Here is a 23,247-nt window from a genome sequence, read left to right as displayed (position 1 = left end):
AGCCGAACTTTAGACGCCGAACTTAAAGGGAGTCTGTCACCACATTTTAGCATGTTAGACCGTTAAAATAGGGTTATGTGATCCAGCCAGAACATAAAAACGGTACCTTTGTGGTAGAAAACGGACTTTTCAATTTGCAGAAAAACGAACTTATAAGATTATGTTCTGAGCCCTCTCAAGTGCCCAGGGCGGTCTCTCAATCCTCGGAGCCCCAGGCAGGCACCTCCTAAACGGCTGATAACTCTGCCCTCCGTGCGCCTCTGCCCGCCCGTTTACTCCCCTCCCCTGTCCCTTTCCACTGTGGCTGTGCGGTCCAAATCGTAGCGGGCGCATGCGCAATGCGATGCCCGCTCCTGGCAGGGCATCGCAATACCTATTGCGCATGCGCACGCTACGATTTGTACCGCACAGCCGCAGTGGAAAGGGACAGGGGAGGGGAGTAAACGGGCGGGCAGAGGCGCACGGAGGGCGGAGTTATCAGCCGTTTAGGAGGTGCTGCCTGGGGCTCCGAGGATTGAGAGACCGCCCTGGGCACTTGAGAGGGCTCAGAACATAATCTTATAAGTTCGTTTTCTGCAAATTGAAAAGTCAGTTTTCTACCACAAAGGTAACGTTTTTATGTTCTGGCTGGATCACATAACCCTATTTTAACGGTCTAACATGCTAAAATGTGGTGACAGACTCCCTTTAAAACAGAAGTTCGCTCATCACTACAGGAGACGTGACCCGGCCTAAGTCCTCATGCACACGACCGTTGTTTTGGTCCGCATCCGAGCCATTCGCGTCAACGGGGCCGCAATAGATGCGGCCAGCACTCAGTGTGCTGTCCGCATCCGTTGCTCCGCGAAAAATAAAATCTTTCCTATTCTTGTCCGTTTTGCGGACAAGAATAGGCAGTTATATCAATGGCTGTCCATGCTGTTACGCAAACACGGAACAGCACGGACCGCAAAACACCCAGCGGTCATGTGCATGAGGCCTTAGAGGAACAGAACAATGAAAGCGACAGAAGCGCTGGATTCGGCACATGGATTCCATTTTATTTGGAAAATGCTTTTTCTTTTTTTTTACTGGACAAAAAAGCCCTGCATGCAGAAGAACCTTTTGTCTGGTCTTCTTGCTGGAATAGAGCCTCCAATGCCCGTATAGCGCAGCGTGCAGCTCTGTAGAGGGGATCAGTCACTGTACATAGAGGATATAGGAGCAGGACGCTACCGCCGGTACTACATCCTGCATTACTATGAGAGCAGCACCACACAAGGTATAGCACAGTCCGGGGCCCACAGCGTGCGCGCCATGATGCGCATACAAACAATAGACGGAAACGCCCCGTGCACACAAGCGTATTACCAGTGCATGGAGCAGCCTGCACTGCCGGGGTACAGCATGGCGCTTACCTGCTGCCAGATAACGTCCTTCCGTCCTCGGTACAAACAACCGTTTCCAAACGGTAATGGCTAAACACTGTACCCGGAAATGACCTGCTGACGTCACAGCATCACGTGGCACCGCGAGATCACGCAGATCGGAAGCAGCAGAGCCGCGCGCTTTTTTCCAAGACGGTGAAGGTTTCCTCCTCCCCACATGGAGTGACCAAAAAACCCGGCAGCTGCAGCGCGGCAACCTACTGACAGACTGTGTGATGCTGGTGGTTAGCACAATGGCGGGCTGTGCGGCACACGTGCGCTTTGTGTGATTATCTACTGTGAACGTGCTAGGGGTGTGCTCTGAGGGATTGTACGCTGAGGTGGGAGACGGCTGTGTGCATAGGAAGGAGGGGGGTAGTGCGTGAGGGATTGTACGCTGATATGGTGGGGGTGGTGGTCTGTGTTGTATATGGGGGCTGTGAGGGAGTGTTCACTGAGATGGTGGGGGCTGTGTGCATGCAAAGGGAAGGGGGTATATGGGGGGGGGGGTTGTGGATGCTGAGGGAGGGAGGGGGGCTGTGTAGTAGGGAGATGTCTGTAGGTTGTATGTGAGGGGGCTGAGTGGGATTGTACACTGAGATGGTGGGGGGTGGTTGTGGATGCTGACTGAGGGGGTATCTGGTTGTATAGGGGGGCTGTGTAGCATTTTATGTTGACGGAGGTGTCTGGGTTGTAGATGGTGGGCTGTGTTGCATTTTATGCTGAGATGAGGGGTTGTGTTGAAGGGTGCTGACGGGTTTTTGTGTGAAGGGGGCTGTGTGAGATTATGCACGGAGATGAGGGGCGGGGCTGTGTGGGATTGTATGCTGTTGGTAGTGTGTAAAGGCTGTATTAGGGCTCTTTCACACTTGCGTTCTTTTCTTCCGGCATAGAGTTCCATCGTCAGGGCTCTATGCCGGAAGAATCCTGATCAGTTTAATCCTAATGCATTCTAAATGGAGCGAAATCCGTTCAGGAAGTCTTCAGTTCCGGACCGGAACGTTTTTTGGCCGGAGAAAATACCGCAGCATGCTGCGCTTTTTGCTCCGGCCAAAAATCCAGAAGACTTGCCGCAGGGCCGGATCCGAAATTAATGCCCATTGAAAGGCATTGACCCAGATCCAGCCTTAAGCTAAACGTCGTTTCGGCGCATTGCCGGATCCGAAGTTTAGCTTTTTCTGAATGGTTACCATGGCTGCCGGGACGCTAAAGTCCTGGCAGCCACGGTAAAGTGTAGTGGGGAGCAGTATACTTACCGTCCGTGCGGCTCCCGGGGCGCTGCAGAGTGACGTCAGGGCCCCCCACGCGCATGGATGACGTGATCGCATAGCACATCATCCATGTGCATGGGGCGCTCTGACGTCATTCTGGAGCGCCCCGGGAGCCGCACGGACTGTAAGTATACTGCTCCCCACTACTACTATGGCAACCAGGACTTTAACCGCCTAAAGCAGGATCGTGTTCCGGAGGCGGCAGCGCTGTGCACAGTCAAGCATATACGCGTCATCTCGCGAGACGCGAGATTTCCTATGAACGCGCGCGCACACAGGCGCTCACGTTCACAGGATCGGAAGGTAAGCGAGTGGATCTCCAGCCTGCCAGCGGCGATCGTTCGCTGGCAGGCGGGAGATGCGATTTTTTTTTTTTTAACCCTTAACAGGTATATTAGACGCTGTTTCGATAACAGCGTCTAATATACCTGCTACCTAGTCCTCTGGTGGTCCCTTTTGTTTGGATCGACCACCAGAGGACACAGGTAGCTATAGTAGCACCAAACACCACTACACCCCCCCCCCCCCGTCACTTATTAACCCCTTATGAACCCCCTGATTCCCCCCCCCCCCATATAGACTCCCTGATCACCCCCCTGTAAGGCTCCATTCAGACGTCCGTATGATTTTTACGGATACATGGATCGGATCCGCAAAACACATACGGACGTCTGATCACCTCATATACACTCCCTGATCACCCCCCTGTAAGGCACCATTCAGACATTTTTTTGGCCCAAGTTAGCGGAAATTATTTATTTTTATTTTTTTTCTTACAAAGTCTCATATTCCACTAACTTGTGTCAAAAAATAAAATCTCACATGAACTCACCGTACCCCTCACGGAATCCAAATGCGTAAAATTCTGTAGACATTTATATTCCAGACTTCTTCTCGCGCTTTAGGGCCCCTAAAATGCCAGGGCAGTATAAATACCCCACATGTGACCCCATTTCGGGGGCATATTGAGTCCATGAAAGATTTACATTTTTGTCCCAAGTTAGCGGAAAGGGAGACTTTGTGATAAAAAAAAAAAAAAAAACAATTTCCGCTAACTGGTGGCAAAAAATAATAATTCTATGAACTCGCCATTCTGCTCATTGAATACCTTGGGGTGTCTTCTTTCCAAAATGGGGTCACATGTGGGCTATTTATACTGCCCTGGCATTTTAGGGGCCCGAAAGCGTGAGAAGAAGTCTGGGATCCAAATGTCTAAAAATGCCCTCCTAAAAGGAATTTGGGCCGCTTTGCGCATCTAGGCTGTAAAAAAGTGTCACACATCTGGTATCGCCGTACTCAGGAGAAGTTGGGGAATGTGTTTTGGGGTGTCATTTTACATATACCCATGCTGGGTGAGATAAATATCTTGGTCAAATGCCAACTTTGTATAAAAAAATGGGAAAAGTTGTCTTTTGCCAAGATATTTCTCTCACCCAGCATGGGTATATGTAAAATGACACCCCAAAACACATTCCCCAACTTCTCCTGAGTATGGCGATACCACATGTGTGACACTTTTTTGCAGCCTAGGTGGGCAAAGGGGCACACATTCCAAAGAGCACCTTTCGGATTTCACAGGCCATTTTTTACAGATTTTGATTTCAAACTACTTCTCACGCATCTGGGCCCCTAAAATGCCAGGGCAGTATAACTACCCCACAAGTGACCCCATTTTGGAAAGAAGACACCCCAAGGTATTTCGTGATGGTCATAGTGAGTTCATGGAAGTTTTTATTTTTGTCACAAGTTAGTGGAATATGAGACTTTGTAAGAAAAAAAAAAGAAATCATCATTTTCCGCTAACTTGTGACAAAAAATAAAAAGTTCTATGAACTCACTATGCCCATCAGTGAATACCTTAGGGTGTCTACTTTCCGAAATGGGGTCATTTGTGGGGTGTTTGTACTGTCTGGGCATTGTAGAACCTCAGGAAACATGACAGGTGCTCAGAAAGTCGGAGCTGCTTCAAAAAGCGGAAATTCACATTTTTGTACCATAGTTTGTAAACGCTATAACTTTTACCCAAACCATTTTTTTTAAAATCAAAGACATGTAGAACAATAAATTTAGCGAAAAATTTATATATGGATGTCATTTTTTATGCAAAATTTTACAACTGAAAGTGAAAAATGTCATTTTTTTGCAAACAAATCGTTAAATTTCGATTAATAACAAAAAAAGTAAAAATGTCAGCAGCAATGAAATACCACCAAATGAAAGCTCTATTAGTGAGAAGAAAAGGAGGTAAAATTCATTTGGGTGGTAAGTTGCATGACCGAGCGATAAACGGTGAAAGTAGTGTAGTGCAGAAGTGTAAAAAGTGGCCTGGTCATTAAGGGTGTTTCAGCTAGGGGGGTTGAAGTGGTTAATAGCGTCCTGGCTGCCATAGTAACACTGAACGCATTTTAAAGACGGATCCGTCTTCAAATGCTTTCAGTTCACTTGCGTTTTTCCGTATCCGGCGTGTAATTCCGGCAAATGGAGTACACGCCGGATCCGGACAACGCAAGTGTGAAAGAGGCCTTATATAGGAAGATTTTACAGGCAATAAGGAAGGAATCGCTTGCCGAGGAGACCACTCCTATTACATGCAGCCATCTTGTCCACAGTATGGGGAGGAGCGATCGTTGTACCATCGCTTGTCTCCATGCTGGACGGTTAGTTGCCAGCAGCAGATTGTAATTGGCACGATGTGCCGTTTGCTTGTTCATCGGGTAATTACCGGCAGTATTACACTGTACTGATGATATGGGAATGTTGGGTTGACTTCAGACCAAAGGTCGCAATAATGCCTGTGCAAGCGTCATAGATGCCTGTTCAGGCTGTTTTACTCTCTGAAAAAAAGTTTAAGGTGTACCAATACGCTGTAGACTTTTCCATGACATTCATCATCGCCGGGGACTCTGAACGTCATGAAAGTGCATCAGTGTTGCCTGTGCCTGCAGTAAGAAGCTTTGTTGTTGGTTAGTTTGGGCAGTACAGTGTTCTGCAGCAGAGAAAGCTGGCGGGAGCTATAAGGAGGGGCTATCCCCCGGGTTGCTGTAAGGAGGAGGGGCTATCCCCCGGGGTTGCTGTAAGGAGGAGGGGAGGCAATGACAGTAGAGAGAGAAAAGGAACAACCAGGAGGGGTATGTTCACCACCTGGTTTCTCTATGCCATCATCCTCTACTACCAATATGACTTTTTAGGTCAGGCACCCACAAGTACGTATGCACGAAGGGATCAATCACAAGTCCAACAACACAAAAAAATAACAGAACCATTTTTTTTATAAATCCGTGATCCTAAATCTCTCAGGAATTACTCTTTCGAAAACCGAACAAGCTATTTTGACGAAAGGATTGTCATATGTGCCCATCACCCGCTTTAATCTCTTTGAATGGGTGAAAGATCTTCATGTCTTCACCAGAAAGTTACGGTGGCATAAAATCTTCAGCTGATAAAAAGAGATGTTCAGAATTGAGACTTGAGCCTACTGACTTACAGGGCCTTGATGACGTAGTAGGTTTGGACGATATAAAAAATATTCCCACGATAACGATATTAAGAAATTTATCGCGATAACGATATTTGTGGTCAAGGCTCCGGGGGAGTGTGGGAAGAGGGTGTGAACGGACACGGTGGGACCTGACTAGGCTGGTGGTGTGGACTTGGCTAGTGGTGTGCCTTTAGCCACGTGACGCGGGTAGCCAAAAAAGGGGGCTAACCCAGGGAGTCTGAGCTGAATGAAGCTGAAAAAGAGGGAGGGTCGGGTGGGGCACTGCACGATGCCGACACCAGAGGGAGGGCGTGAGCCGGCTAAATACCCTACGCCCCTCCCACAAATGCAGGCTGGGAATCCAGCCTGCTATACTTGTGGTCAAGGCTCCGGGGGAGTGTGGGAAGAGGGTGTGAACGGACACGGTGGGACCTGACTAGGCTGGTGGTGTGGACTTGGCTAGTGGTGTGCCTTTAGCCACGTGACGCGGGTAGCCAAAAAAGGGGGCAAAACAAGGATTTTTAGGTGGTTTAATGTTGGGAGTTTTACAGAACCAGACTGGAAAAAGCTTTGGCAATTTCGACCCGTGGGTGAGGGATGTAGCGGGAAAAGCAGGAAGATTGCCATCGTCCCATCTTCCGTATGACGTGAGCGGGGACACCGTGTTTGGAGGCTGCCGATGCGGCCCCGATTCGGAAGGAGTGTCCGGAAATGGAAGCAGCGTGGAACCCCAGACCCGAAGCTATGGAACGCATATGCCTGATGAACTGCGCGGATGTCAGTGACAGCACGGGAAATGGCAGTAGGGGGCTATCGGGAGTTCTGTCATGGAGAGAGGAGAGCAGCTGACTGAACACGGACACTGGGCACCAAAGATTGCATGAATTAAAGTATTCGATCTGTACCGGTGGACCGACCTGGGAGGTTTTGGAGGAAGGTAGAGAGAAAGTGAAGTGGTCTGAACTATGGCGGAGCTGGCTGATGACCGGTCCTGGATTCCGGGCTGAGGTGCAGCAGAATTCCCCCGGCCTGAGGAACCCATAGAAGCTGAGGTAGAGAGTGGCCTTGAGGATCAAGCTTCTAAAAGGGATTACCATCTAGGGCGGCAGAAATTTTTTGGAATAATTCCCCTGTGACTGGTTGTCGGTGGGTATGGAAGGGGAAGAGAGCTTCTGGATGCCTCTCAGAACTGCCTTGACCGCCTGTGAAGAAAAGAAGGAGGCATGATTGGGGTGACTGATCATATGGTGGTGCTGGATGCCCGCTAAATAAAGTCTGATGGTATTGTGGGACAGGTGGAGTTCCCTGTGGCAGTAAGCCAGGAAGGCCAGGACGAAGGAGACTCTGTCCCTGCCCCCCCTGGGGTGAAGGCGGGCAAAACGCCTGAAAGTGTTCCACCCTGTTAAATAATTCCGGGCGGAATTGGCCGAGAGAGACTTGCGTATGAGGCCGTGGGCTGCGGAAATGTATTCTTCTAGTCCATGACCAGGGCTTCGAACCCCGGGGGGTTGATCCCGATTCTCCGTGCTCCCGGCATAACCTGAAAAAACAAATTAAAGTTTAACCGGGACAGAGCATCGGCCGCGGTATTCTTCTTGCCCTCTATGTGCCTGCAGATGACACGAAAGTTATTTAAAAGAGACAGCCAGGTGAGCCTGCGGACCAGGCGCATGACCTTGGGGGAGCTGGACCTGCCCCTGGCGAGGATGTCGACCACCGCCTGGTTGTCAGTCATGAAGCACACTGGCCTGTTGCTCCATGACTGCCCCCAGACCAGAGCGGCTGCGACGATGGGATAAACTTCGAGCAGGGGGGAGGACCTGGCAGCCTCTTGGTCTGAGGAGACCTGCGCGGGCCAGGGACCCACAAACCATTGATCCCCGCAGATGGCCCCGAAACCGAGGGAAGCCGCAGCATCGGAGAACACCAGGGGGGAGGCCTCGTCCCACTGAGGAACGAAGAGAGAGATGCCATTCCAGCTGGACAAAAACAGAGACCACATGGCCAGATCCGCCAGCGCATCACGCCCGAGGTGGATGAGGGCATGTTGATCTGAGGCTGCTGGGAGGAGTCTGAGCAAGCCGGCGGTGAAAGACCTGCCTTGGGGCATGATCCTGGCGGCAAAATTGAAGGACCCCAAAAGAGACTGGAGTTCCAACCTTGACACCGTGCGGGTGCCCACGAGCCTGGCCACAGAGTCCTTTAACTTATTGAGTTTGTCCAGGGGGAGGCTGGCCTCCATCCTGATGGTGTCCAGGGTGATGCCCAGGAAGGTGATCACCCTGGCGGGGCCCTCGACCTTGGCTGGAGCCACTGGAACGTTCAGACGGCTGAACAGGCTGAGGATGCTGTCCAACCTGTCCGGGGCGTGTGCGGCCTGCTCGATGAGCAGGAAGTCATCCAGATAATGGATGACCCTCGGGCAGTGGGCATGGTTGACCAAGAGCCAATGGAGCGCTTGGGCGAACTGATCAAAGAGCCAGGGACTGCTCTTTGACCCGAACGTCAAGCGGGTGGCAAAATAATACTTTGCCCTCCATTTGATGCCGTAGAACTTCCACAGGTGAGGCAGGATAGGCAGTAACTTGAAGGCATCCGCGATGTCCGCTTTTGACAGCCACGCTCCTGCCCCGACCTGTAGAATGAGTTCCACGGCCTCGTCCAGGGACGAGTACTGCATAGAGAACTCGTCCGATGGAACCAGAGAATTTAGGCTGGGGATGCTGGATGCATGAGGAGCAGACAGGTCGTAGATTAATCTTTTTTTATTGGATGATTTTTTTGTCACCAGACCTATGGGGCTGACCCGGTACAGGGGGAACGGGGATTCCGCAAAAGGACCGATCATGAACCCTTTCCGCAACTCTGCCTCCAATAGAGCGTCCACCGCCCCGGGATCCGCCAGCGAGGAGAGGAGGTTGGGGCACTCATGACTGATCTGCGGAAGGGTGACTAGCCCGGTATGAAAACCCTCCGAGAAACCCTGTGTGAGAAATCGGACAAAACTGGGATCGTGATGTTGTTGGAGGAGGGAAAGTAATAGGTCAACATTGACCCCGCCTAGTCAGGAGCGCTTTGACGTGCGTTGAGAGCAGGAGGACTGGGGATGGGCCCTGAAACAGATGGTGCAGACGTGCAAAGCCTTGCATTTATCATAACTGCAAAAACCCAGGTTGAAGTTGTTGCAGATCTGATTTTTTCCCAGGAAAGAGATGGGACGACCGAGTTTGTCCGTGGTGGGGTTGGGTCCCTGCGCCCCTGAGCTGAATGTGGGCCTGGCCGAGGATGGGTTGGAGACATGGGGGCACCAATCAGATGAATGGAGGACCGATTGGCAGCTGGCACAGGCAGGGGATTTTTGCCCGGCGAAGTGCCTGCAAAAGATCTCCATATCCAACACCGCCCAGTTGGTAACATGCTGGTGCTGGAGGAAAGCCGCTGCAGCTGCTTTGGCAGAGAAGGACCGGTGATACTCGTAGAAGGCGGTGCCGCCGTATCTGTAACCCAGCTCGGTGACCTTGTACATGTATGTGTCTAACTCTGCCCTGCGTTGGGGATGAATGGAGCAGACTATGTCCCGGTACAGGCTGAAGGTCAGCAAGAATTCGGGGATGGACAGCTTCTTGTTGAGGCGGACATCCTTGGACCTCAGCACCACTGACACATCACCACAGGCGATTGTCCGGTTCTCGACCGTGTCATGGGTGGATATTAGAATGGCGGCCAGATTTATGTCCTTTCCAGCCAGGATATCCCGCCTGATGTTTTCCGGCACAAAGAAAGCGGGGGCGATGTCCGGAGAGACCAGACTTGTACCTGGGACGTTGGCTTGGGAAGTAGAAGGAACGGCTTCGGGCTCTGGCGGAGGAGGAGGCGTAGCGATCTTGCTCTCGACGGCCTGGAGCCTGGAATCAATGTGCGACATCGAAGACGCTAGATTATTGATGGTCGCGTGGAGTTGGGTCAGGGAGAGCTGGATGGTCGACATGGAGACCAGTTCTTCGGAGGTTCGGGAGTGCCGGGAGATTCGGGAAAGAGCAGACGATATAGTTCTGCCTTCCGTGCAGACGCCGAGTGGCGGATCCCCTTCTTCCTCAGCTCGGCGATCATCTTGGGGATGGTCCAATGCCTATAAGATGCGTGGCTGCCTGCCTCGGAGACCGCCGACTCCGGGATGGACATCGAGTCCTCAATGTCCGAGACGTGGGACATGTTGCGTGAAGAAAAACCGGACCCTGTGGACGGATCTGACGTGAATTGACAACTCCTCGTGCAACCCTTCTGTTTTTTTTTTGTTTTTTTTATCTTACCTGAAGCCTCAGGAGGTTTGGGGTGGAAAATTGTTTGAGAACCTGGGAGCAATAGCACCAAACTTGGGCAAGTCCGTGAGGAGGGTGAACTTCACACCCTGCGAATCTGAGATTGGTAAGTGAGGAAAAAACAATTTTTATCTGGTACCTGCGGGGAGAGGTACCCCAACATGTGCTGGTAAGACGAACTTACGTGGTGATGAAACGGAAGAAAGGAACCTTGGAGGTGGCAGGCCAAGAACGTAAGAAAACGCTGAACACTACCAGGCGATGGAAGGACAACCTGAAAGAAAAAATACGAAAAACCGAGCGGCCTGAGCGTGTCAGGTAATGGTGAACATGACCTGGCGTGACCAAGCGTCCGAAGATCGCCGGGCCCTGAACGCGACCGAGAGCCGAGACGCGTCTGGAGACGAAGCCCCAACTGGCTGCCAGTGTGGAATTAACCAAAGTGGCAGGCAGTGAGGAAACATGACCCGTGCGTGATGGCAATGGCGAGCGACAGGCCCCGAACGAGACAGATGAAGGCGCCTGAACTGACCGTGATAGGCGCCCCTGTGGGGAGGGAGAAAGATAGCACAGGACAGTAAGGAAGGAAAGTGACTGGAAGTGAGGTGCCGACCCCAAGAATAAATCTGAAAAAGATGACCAGGTCACCAACCTGACTGACCAAAACGGGACATGAAAACACACGTAACAGGAGGGAGGACATGACGAAGGATTGACCAGTAAGAGGCCATGACGAGGACCTGAACGTATCAGGCAGAAAAAACCCGGAACAGAGAACCCGAACGTATCAGGCGGACGGACACGAACACGGAAACCTGAACGTATCAGGCAGACGGACATGAAAAACGGGATCCTGAACGTATCAGGCAGACGGACATGAAAAAACGGGATCCTGAACGTATCAGGCAGACGGACATGAAAACGGAAACCTGAACGTATCAGGCAGACGGACACGAAGACGGAATCCTGAACGTGTCAGGTGGACGGACATGCAGACGGGAACCTGGATGTGACGGGCAAACAGGTACGAAAACGGAACCTGAGCGTGTCAGGCTGAAGGCCCACAGAAACAACCTGAACGTATCGGTCAGGAGGGTGCGGAGGCAATGCTGGACATTCGGAGACCTTGACCTATGAAAAAAACAGACCCCGGACATACCAGGCAACTGGACCTATGATGGAACTGGACGTATCAGGAGACTGGACAGGCAGTGGGCCTGGACGTGACAGGCGAAAGGACACGGAGAGAAACATGTTGGTGCAAGACAGGAAGAGAAAAAACCACATGGACGTGCCTGGAAGGACAAAAGATGGCGGCAAGGTGAACTAGAATGGAGCGGACATTTTCTTTGCCCGTGCCCGGGGCCCGTGCCGCCCGGCCACGGCATCCCTGCGAGGTGCCTGCCCAGCTTGTTCTGACCTGGACATGTGACCCTGCGTGGAAAAACACCTGTGGGAGATGCCGTGGTGGAGGAACCGGGAGTGAGCGATGGTGTGCCCCCCGTATTGGAGCACCGTATGATGACATGGGTGGTGAGCACCGTGGAACGCATCGGGGAGGTAGTGGATGGTGCGGGGCATGGTGCGCGGGCGAGCGCTGCAGCAAGGAGAAGCGCTGATGGTGGAAGCGGAGCCGGGGGTGCCCCCCGTGTGCCCCCATGATGGAGCCCAGGGAACGCTGGTGAGGGAAGGCACTTCACATGATTGGTGTAAGGTTTAGCTGCCGATGCGTTCCAGCGTGGAACGCACCGGGAAGGCAGTGGAGCTTCCGGGACTGTGCCTGCCGATGCGTTCCACCGTGGAACGCATCGGGGAGGTGGTGGATGGTGCGGGGCCTGGTGCGCGGGCGAGTGCTGCAGCAAGGAGACGTGCTGATGGTGGAAGCGGAGCCGGAGGTAGGCGCCCGGGGATGCGGCGTGGCGGGGAAGCAGCTGAAGGCACTTACCAAACGAGAGACCGCCGCACGGGAGACACGCAGCCTCCGCCTCGTCGCTCAAGCCGGAACCGGAAGTCGCACTCGGATGACGTCGCTGTAATCCGAGAAGCACTGCACGATGCCGACACCAGAGGGAGGGCGTGAGCCGGCTAAATACCCTACGCCCCTCCCACAAATGCAGGCTGGGAATCCAGCCTGCTATACATATCGCGATAAATGCCCATTTAGAAGAAAAAAACACTTGGGGCCACAAGGAGACGTTACACTGTATGGGGGCAGCCACAAGGAGACGTTACACTGTATGGGGGCAGCCACAAGGAGACGTTACACTGTATGGGGGCAGCCACAAGGAGACGTTACTCTGTATGGGGGCAGCCACAAGGAGGCGTTACACTGTATGGGGGCAGCCACAAGGAGGCGTTACACTGTATGGGGGCAGCCACAAGGAAGCGTTACACTGTATGGGGGCAGCCACAAGTAGGCGTTACACTGTATGGGGGCAGCCACAAGGAAGCGTTACACTGTATGGGGGCAGCCACAAGGAGGCGTTACACTGTATGGGGGCAGCCACAAGTAGGCGTTACACTGTATGGGGGCAGCCACAAGGAGGCGTTACACTGTATGGGGGCAGCCACAAGGAGACATTAATTGTATTAATCATTGGTGGCAGTGGCCACAGGGTCGTCCCCCCATCATTGGTGGCAGTGGGCAGTTCTGATCGGAGTCCCAGCAGTGTAATGCTGGGGCTCTGATCGGTTACCATGGCAGCCAGGAGTCACGCTACTGAAGCCCTGGCTGCCATGGTATGTTAGTGAGCAGCATTATACTCACGTGCGCCGTGGCTGCCGGGCGCTCCTTCTTCTGTCTGTGCGGCGCATTGCTAATGCTTATAGCATTAGCAATGCACCGCACAGACCTATGAGAAGAGGGAGCGGCCACGGCGCACGTGAGTATAATGCTGCTCACCAACATACCATGGCAGCCAGGGCTTCAGTTGCTTCCTGGCTGCCATGGTAACCGATCGGAGCCCCAGCATTGCTGGGACTCGGATCAGAGCTCCCCACTGCCACCAATGATGGGGGGACGACCCTGTGGCCTCCAATGATTCATACTGGGGAGGGAGGGGCACACTGCCACCAATGCAGGGACTTAAGAACATTCCCGGCACCCGACCTCTGAGAGGATGCTGTGATCACCTGAGGGGTTAATTGTGCAGATCACAGCGTCCTCTCAGAGGTCGGTTGCCGGGAATGCGAGTCACAAAATTCAGACCTCCGGTTTTTAGCACTTATGCAAGTTCAAGGGATCAGAAACCTCAAAGTGCCTATAATTTTGAAAGTTAACCCCCCCCCCCTTCAGCTCTCTGTGTTTTTGTGCCTGCGGGGCGCAGCGGGGGGAGTATTGGGGGCGGTGCGGAAGGCTGGCGGCAGTGTGGGGGGCGGGTGTGCGGTCTTCGGCCCGCCCCCCGGTTATTTTCAGGATGGCCGAGCGGTTGAATCAGAGTGTCAGCTCATTGCTGACACTCTGATTCAAACGGCAGACATCTCTGCAGATGTCCGCCGTTTTAACCCCTTCCATGCCGCGGTCCAACTCCCTCCCCTTCCCCGTCTGCTCAGTTGTGGCAGACGGGGAAGGTTCCCATGGCAACAGGACGCTTTCTCAGGCATCCTGCTGTCCATGGTGCTGAACAGATCTGTGCGGACAAAGGTTTTACACAATAATATCATTTTTTAAACCAAAAAAACTTGTTTTAGTGTCTCCATAGTCTGAGAGTCATAGTTTTTTTTTATTTTTTGGGCCATTGTCTCATGTAGGGGCTCATTTTTTGCGTAATGAGACGACGGTTTGAATGGTACTATTTTGGCATACATACAACTTTTTTGATCACTTTTATTACCTTTTTTTGGAAGTAAGGTGAGCAAAATTTCAATTTCATCATAGTTTTTTTTTTTTTTATGGCGTTCACCGTGCGGGGAATGTAACATGACCGTTTTATAGATCGGGTCATTACGGACGCGGTGAAATACACTCACCTAAAGAATTATTAGGAACACCATACTAATACAGTGTTGGACCCCCTTTTGCCTTCAGAACTGCTCAGGTAGCCCGTGGCATTTAAACGATGGCCAATTTGCACTAAGGGGCCTAAAGTGTGCCCAGAAAACATCCCCCACACCATTACACCACCACCACCAGCCTGCACAGTGGTAACAAGGCATGATGGATACATGTTCTCATTCTGTTTACGCCAAATTCGGACTTTACCATTTGAATGACTCAACAGAAATCGAGACTCATCAGACCAGGCAACATTTTTGCAGTCTTCAACAGTCCAATTTTGGTGAGTTCGTGCAAATTGTATCCTCTTTTTCCTATTTGTAGTGGAGATGAGTGGTACCCGGTGGGGTCTTCTGCTGTTGTAGCCCACCCGCCTCAAGGTTGTGCGCGTTGTGGCTTCACAAATGCTTTGCCGAATACCTTGGTTGTAACGAGTGTAGGGCTGCAGCTAACGATTATTTGAATAATCGATTAGTTGCCGATTAATTTCTACGATTAATCGGGAAAAACGACAAAATTACAAAACAGAGGTTTATATGATCTTACTTGAAAAATTATGTTCAAAGGCCATATTAAAACAAATTGTGGACGACACTTATGGGGGATCTGTGGACGACACTTATGGGGGATCTGTGGACGACACTTATGGGGGATCTGTGGACGACACTTATGGGGGATCTGTGGACGACACTTATGGGGGATCTGTGGACGACACTTATGGGGGATCTGTGGACGACACTTATGGGGGATCTGTGGACGACACTATTATGGGGGATCTGTGGACGGCGTTTATGGGGGATCTGTGGACGACACTATTATGGGGGATCTGTGGACGGCGTAGTTATGGAGAGGGGGATATGTGCACTGTTATGGGCATAACAGTGCACAGATCCCTTTCCTCATAACAGTGCACAGACCCCCCTTCCCATAGCAGTGCCATACACAGACCCCCCCTCCTCCCCATAGCAGTGCTATAGACAGATCCTCCCCCCTCCCCATAGCAGTGCTATACACAGACCCCCCTTCCCCCTAACAGCCCCGGCGCTTGCATCTTTATTTTACCTTTTTACAATGACGCTCCCGCTCCTGTAACAGCCAGGCAGAGCGGACGGCGGCGTTACGTCACTCAATCACGTGACGCGCCTGCTCCGCCCACTTCATGAATGAAGGAGGCGGAGCAGGCGTGTCACGTGAGTGAGTGACGTTACGCCGCCGTCCGCTCTGCCTGGCTGTTACAGGAGCGGGAGCGTCATTGTAAAAAGGTAAAATAAAGATGCAGCGACCGCCCGAATAGCAACGAATCGGCGATTATTCGATAACTGGATTCGTCGACAACGAATCCAGTTATCGAATATAATCGATTACATCGATTAATCGTTGCAGCCCTAAACGAGTGGTTATTTCAGTCAACGTTGCTCTTCTATCAGCTTGAATCAGTCGGCCCATTCTCCTCTGACCCCTAGCATCAACAAGGCATTTTTGCCCACAGGACTGCCGCGTACTGGATGTTTTTCCCTTTTCACACCATTCTTTGTAAACACTAGAAATGGTTGTGCGTGAAAATCCCAGTAACTGAGCAGATTGTGAAATACTCAGACCGGCCCGTCTGGCACCAACAACCATGCCACGCTCAAAATTGCTTAAATCGCCTTTCTTTCCCATTCTGACATTCAGTTTGGAGTTCAGGAGATTGTCTTGACCAGGACCACAACCCTACATGCATTGAAGCAACTGCCATGTGATTGGTTGACTAGATAATCGCATTAATGAGAAATAGAACAGGTGTTCCTAATAATTCTTTAGGTAAGTCTATAACATGCGTAGCGAATTTTATTTTTATTTTTTTTAATCAGGGATAAATGTGTTGTTTTATTTTACTTTTTTTCACTTTTTTTAAATTTCTTTTTTACCCAGACCCACTTAGAGACACTAAAATGATTTTTTTTGTTTCAAAAATATTATTGTGTAAAACTTAAATAAATTTTAAAAACTAAACGTATTAGGTATCCATGCGTCTGTAACAACCTGCTCTATAAAAATTGTACATGATCTAATCTGTCAGATGAACATTGTAAATGATAAAAAATAAAAGCGGTGCCAAAACAGGTATTTTTTGGCAAATTTTCCATTTTAATTCATTTTTTTTCCTTAAAGCAAGGGTTAACAGCCAAACAAAACTCAATATTTATTGCCCTGATTCTTTAGTTTACAGAAATATCTCATATGTGGTCGTAAATCTCTGTATGGGCACACAGCAGGGCGCAGAAGGAAAGGAATGCCATATGGTTTTTGGAAGGCAGGTTTTGCTGCACCCCTAGAGTATAAACTCCAAAAAATAACCCCATTTAAGTAACTACACCCCTCAAGGTATTAAAAACTGATTTTACAAACTTTGTTATCCCTTTAAGTGTTCCACAAGAGTCAATGGCAAATGTTACTTTGCTTCACAAAAAGTGCCATATAGAGCCACCAAAAATCATATGTACCCTAAAATAGTACCAAAAAAAAAAAAAATGCCACCTTATCCCATAGTTTCCAAAATGGGGTCACGTTTTTGGAGTTTCTACTCTAGGGGTGCATCAGGGGGATTCAAATGGGACTTTGTGTAAATAAAATCTGCCTTCCAAAAACCACACAGCGTTCCTTTTCCTCTACGCCCTGATGTGGGGCCGTAGAGTGGTGTACGACCACATATCGGGTGTTTCTGTAAACCGCAGAGTCAGGGCAATACATATTGAGTTTTGTTTGGCTGTTAACCCTTGCTTTGTTAGTGGAAAAAATTGATTAAAATTGAAAATTTGGCAAAAAATGTAAATTCTGAACTTTCATCTCCATTTGCCATCAACTCTTAGGGAACACCTAAAGGGTTAATAATGTTTGTAAAATCAGTTTTGAATACCTTGAGGGGTGTAGTTTCTAGAATGGGGTCACTTTTGGGTGGTTTCTATTAGGCAAGCCTCACAAAAGTGACTTCAGACCTGAACTGGTCCCTAAAAAGTAGGGTTTTGAAAATTTTCAAGATTTGCATCTAAACTTCTAAGCCTTGTAACGTCCCCAAAAAATTAAATGGCATTCCCAAAATGATCAAAACATGAAGTAGACATATGGGGAATGTAAACTAATAGCTATTTTTGGAGGTATTATTATGTATTATAGAAGTAGAGAAATTGAAACTTGGAAATTTTCAAATTTTTCCCAAATTTTGGTAAATTTGGTACTTTTTTTTTTATAAATAAAAAGGGTAAATTACTCTTACCGGTAATTGGATTTTTCAATAGATTTTTTTCCTGGCATTCCCAGGAGGGGGTCCCCGCCTCCAGGACAGGAAACAACGAGGAAGCACAGGATTTAAGGAGCCTCCTCCCCTTACCTTACCAGTCAGTCAATAAGAAGGGACACAGAAGTGATGCAGAAAAAAATATATATTAATAGTAAACAAATTACATCATTCGTCTACATTCAAAATTTGGGAGGGAAACCAGTGCCGTTGTGGAGGCTATTGGAAAATGCAAATACCGGTAAGAGTAATTTACCCTTTTCCCCGGCACCTCCACAATGGCATTCCCAGGAGGACTAACAGAGTAATCAATATCAGGGGGGGGGGGGCACAGCAGATAGAACTTTACGACCAAAGGACAAGTCCTGATCCCTTACTACTACATCTAGCTTATAGTGCCTGAAAAAAGTCATAGGGTTGGCCCATGTGGCGGCTTTGCAGATTTGTTCCAGAGGGACTGCTTTCGTCTCTGCCCAGGATGAGGCCACTGCCCTTGTAGAATGAGCCCTTAATACCTCTGGTGGCTGACAGTTCTTGGTAACGTAGGCAGAGGATATTACGTTCCTAACCCATCTAGCTATGGTTGATTTGCTAGCCGCTTGCCCTTTATTAGGGCCCTGAAATTGCAGAAAGAGGCGGTCCGATTTTCTTAGTGGCTTGTAGGTAAGAAAGGACTGATCTCCTGACGTCCAGATTATGGAGAATTCCCTCCGAGTCAGTAGATGGAGACTGAAAAAACGAAGGTAGGGAGACTTCTTGTTCACAATGAAATCTGGATACCACCTTTGGGAGAAAGGCAGGACAGTGCCTGAGGATTATACGATCATCCAGAATTGTAAGATAGGGAGGCTTGCAAGAGAATGCTTGAATTTCCCCAACTCTTCTGGCAGAGGTTATGGCAACTAAAAAACGTCTTCATGGTGAGGAGCCTTAGAGGGATATTATCAATTGGCTCAAACGGAGGAGTAGTGAGAGCAGAAAGAACTACGCCCAAGTCCCAGGGAGGAATCACCGGACGAGGGAAGAAAGAAGTTCTTACTGCCCCCTTCATAAAACGTTTGATCAGAGGGGAATCTGCCAGTTTTACGTCCAAGAAGGCGCTGAGCGCGGATATCTATACCTTTAGAGTTGACGGGCGGAGGCCTTTTTCCAACCCAGCTTGCAGGAACTGGAGGACCTGAGGAACATCAGGAAAATCTACACAGGACAAAAAGGCATTCCAGGTTCTCAGGTAGATCCCGGAAGTTACGGGTTTATGGCTTTTTAGCATCGTGGAAATAACCACATCTGACAGGCCCTTCCGTTTTAGCAGGAGTCGTTCAGATTCCAGGCCGTCAAACCGAGTTGCTTTACACTGGGATGATTTATTGGTCCCTGGTGGAGTAGGTCTGGGTTTGACGGCAGTGTCCAATAAACTCCGGCTGATAGTTTGAGCAGGAGTGGAAACCAAGCCCTTCTTGGCCAGAAGGGGGCCACCATAATTACATGGACCCTCTCTTCCTGAGTTTTTACCAGGACTCTTGGAATGAGGCTGAATGGAGGGAAGGCATAAAGGAGCTGTTTTGGCCACGGCCGGGATGATCTTTTTGCAAGAGGGAACAGAACTTTCTGACCTGCCTGTTGCTTTTGGTGGCGAACAGATCTAACACTGGGATCCCCCAGATCTGGCTGAAAACGTGGTGATTTAGGGACCATTCGGCTTCTCTTATGAGATGTCGACTGAGATAATCGGCCAACACGTTTTTTCCCCCTTGATATGCACCGCAGAAAGGGACAGAAGGCTTCTTTCTGCCCAACAAAAAATGTTTTTTGATACTTCTGCCAGTGAGCGACTTTTGGTTCCCCCTTGTTTGTTTATGTACGCCACAACTGTAGTGTTGTCCGTCAATATTTTTACGTGTTTTGGAGAGGAAGTTTTGTAAAGGGAAAGGAGAACTCTGTGGACTGCTGACAGTTTTAAATTTGAGGAGGCGTCCTGCATGTCTTTCTCCCAGGATCCCTGAACTACTGATCCTGAAGAATGACCTCCCCACCCTGAGTTTCTGGCGTCTGTTGTAATGACCATAACATCTCTTGGGCGCCAGTGAACCCCTAAGTTCAGGTTTCCCTTTATTCTCCACCAAGTTAGTGACTGTTTTGCCTGTCTGGGAACGTGAACCTTTCTGTCTAGAGATGAGTTCTTTCCGTCCCATTATGATAGGAAAAAGGCCTGAAGGACTCTTGTGTGACTTTGGGCCCACCTTACTGACGGGATTGCGGCTGTTAGCAGCCCCAGTACAGCCATGATGTCTCTTATCGAGGACCGATCCCTGCTGGAAAAATGAGACACTGTTTGGATTAAGTGAGATTGTTTGTCTTGAGGAAGGAAAGACATTAGATGCCTTGAGTCCAACAGCACCCCTAAAAACACCTTTTCCTGATTGGGGATAAGGTCTGATTTTTTGGGATTTATTATCCACCCTAGAGTTGTAAGACAGTCCCGGATTTGCTTGAGGCGTGATTGTAGAAGTTGGCGCGACTCCGCAAACACCAGAAAGTCGTCCAGGTATGGAACGATCTGTACCCCCTGAAGGTGAAGAAATTTTGTGACTTCTGACATTATTTTTGAAAAAACTCTGGGGGCAGAGGATAGGCCGAAAGGAAGGGCTGTGAACTAAAAATGGGACAATTTTTCTTGATAATAAATTGCAATCCTTAGAAAACACTGATGCTTGTGGTATATTGGGACGTGGTAGTAAGCGTCCTGAAGGTCGACGGTAGCCATAAAGCAGTCCTGCGGAAGGATCTGTGTGGTAGATTTTATGGTCTCCATTTTGAATCTCTTGTAAATGATGGATTTGTTTAAAGGGAACCTGTCACCGGGATTTTGTGTATAGAGCTGAGGACATGGGTTGCTAGATGGCCGCTAGCACATCCACAATACCCAGTCCCCATAGCTCTGTGCTTTTATTGTGTAAAAAAAACGATCTGATACATATGCAAATTAAACTGAGATGAGTCCTGTACGTGAGATAAGTCAGGGACAGGACTCATCTCGGGTTAATTTGCATATGTATCAAATCGGTTATTTTACACAATAAAAGCACACAGAGCTATGGGGACTGGGTATTGTGGATGGGCTAGTGGCCATCTAGCAACCCATGTCCTCAGCTCTATACACAAAATCCTGGTGACAGGTTCCCTTTAAGGACTTTAAATTTATTATTAGGCGAAAGGAGCCGTTTGTTTTTTAAATAAAAAATATAGGGGAATAGAATCCTTCGCCGTGTTGTTCTTCTGGTACAGGGATGAGGACTCCTTTGAGGAGTAACGTAGTTATCTCTGACTCTAGGGATGCCTGTTTGTCGGGCTGCTGCCTTTGGTTGATAAAAAAATGTTTTGGGGGTGGGGAAACAAATTCTAGCTTTAGGCCTTCTCTTATGGTACGTTGGCAGAGGAGAATTGTTTTAGTCTGCCTCCTACCTGGGTCAGCATGTCACTGGGTAGGGCGGGTAGAGGCTTCTGGCTTAAAAAGGTATCCCCTTCCTCTACCTCTAGAAGGTTGCCATCTTTTTGATCCGTCCCTTTTACTCTGATCTGCTCTTGACCTTTTCTGATTTTGAAAGGAACGTCTATGTTGATAGTAACGATTATCAGAGGGGAAACCTTTTTTCCTATCGGAGGCCTTCTCCAGAATATCATCAAGAGCAGAGCCAAATAATCTATCTCCCTCACATGGGATGGAGCACAGGCGGTTCTTAGAGCCTGCGTCCCCCGTCCATGAACGGAGCCATACCGCCCTACGGGTCGCATTGGCTAAAGCACTGCTTCTTGCAGAGAGTTTAACCAAGTCGGCCAAGGTGTCCGCTAGAAAATTAGATGCTCTCTTTAGGGTGGGAAGGGAGTTTAAGATTTCTCTGGACGTACACCCTGACAGATTGCTCTCTAGCTGATCTAGCCACACTGAGAGGGTTCTGGCCGTACAAGTGGACGCTATGCTGGGGCGCAACATTTGTCTCCCAAGATTTCCTTAATAGATTTTCGCATTTTTTGTCCATCGGGTCCTTTAGGAGACCCATATCCTCAAAGGGCAGTGAGGATTTCTTTGAAATACGGCCACCGAGGCATCTATTTTGGGAGTTTTATCCCACAAATCAGTCAGACTCTGAAAAGGGGTATTTGCGCTTAAAGGCGGCCGATACAGTCCACCTTTTATCAGGATCCCTCCATTCCCGGGAAATAAGGGCTTTAATATTATTGTGGATGGGGAAGGATCTCTTCTTTTCTTCTCCCAACCCCTGAAAAATTTGATCGTGAAGGGATCACTTGTGTGTTGCGTGTAAATCGCAGCATGCCACGCAACGCAGGCCCCATAGAAGTGAATGGGGCTGCGTGAAAATCGCAAGCAAGTGAGGATGTGGTGCGATTTTCACGCACGGTTGCTAGGAGACGATCGGGATGGAGACCTGATCATTATTATTTTCCCTTATAACATGGTTATAAGGGAAGATAATAGCATTCTGAATACAGAATGCATAGTACAATAGCACTGGAGGGGTTAATAAAAAATAATTTAACTCACCTTAAGGCCTCGTGCACCCGGCCGTGTTCCGCGGCCGAGAGCGATCTGTGGTAACCCGGCGGGGACTACTGCTGACAGCAGGAGCGCACGGCGTCATTGGTTGCTATGATGCCGTGCGCTTCATGCCGCCACTGCTGTACAGTAATAGTGTATTACTGTACAGCAGCGGCGGCATGAAGCGCACAGCGTCATAGCAACCAATGACGCCGTGCGCTCCTGCTGTGAGCAGGAATGCCGGCCGGGTTACCACGGACCGCTCTCGCCCGTGTGCATGAGTCCTAATCCACTTGATCGCGCAGCCGGCATCTCTTCTGTCTTCATCTTTGTGCTGTGTGCAGGAAAAGGACCTGTGGTGACGTCACTCCGGTCATCACATGATCCATCACCATGGTAAAAGATCATGTAATCACTATGTTATAAGGGAAAATAATACAATCGACAGAACACCAAACATGCAGATTTTTCTCACGCGTGTTCCCGCAACGCACACGCACCTTTTCCCGCAACGCCCGTGTGAACTCTGCCTTAGGGGGGAGAGCTCTGGTTACTGACACTTCTCGGGGGCTATTGTTACTGGCTAGTGCATGTGAGGAGCTCAATGCATTGTGGGTAGTGAGGGCAGGCGGGGATAAGCCTCCGGGTGAGGGCACTGGCGGCCATCTTAACTGAATAGTGAAATTGCACTTTTATGCAGACTGGTTGCTAAGGGCTGAATCTTATTAAATATAGGGTAAGTCAGTCTAATAGTAACTGATTCTGGAATATCATGTTATTAGTAACTACATATATGAAAATTGAAATTAGGGTCTAAATGTGACAAGTTATCCTTTAAAAATAAGAGCACAAAAATGCCCCCTAAGACATTGGGGGAGGCTAATATTGATCTATTTCTGAGGTCAGTGATCGGGGACCTTAAACAGATGGTACATACGCGTTGTCAT

At 49.4% G+C, this 23,247-nt stretch overlaps 1 protein-coding gene across 2 annotated transcripts in view; it reads right to left on the bottom strand.

Annotated features, from left to right (window-relative positions):
* NCOA5 (nuclear receptor coactivator 5) overlaps positions 1–1,525 on the bottom strand; it is a 46,102-nt gene extending 44,577 nt beyond the window's left edge. Inside the window, exon 1 of one of the 2 annotated variants that reach the window (XM_044298426.1) lies at positions 1,398–1,525. The gene's annotated coding sequence lies outside the window, so the exon portion shown is untranslated. The remainder of the gene's footprint in view (positions 1–1,397) is intronic. The other variant, XM_044298427.1, reaches the window with a different exon arrangement.
* Positions 1,526–23,247: the final 21,722 nt, after the last annotated feature.

The sequence above is a fragment of the Bufo gargarizans genome, chromosome 6, assembly GCF_014858855.1.
Source record: "Bufo gargarizans isolate SCDJY-AF-19 chromosome 6, ASM1485885v1, whole genome shotgun sequence".
NCBI classification, from domain to species: domain Eukaryota; kingdom Metazoa; phylum Chordata; class Amphibia; order Anura; family Bufonidae; genus Bufo; species Bufo gargarizans.
This window is presented reverse-complemented; position numbering and strand designations above follow the sequence as displayed.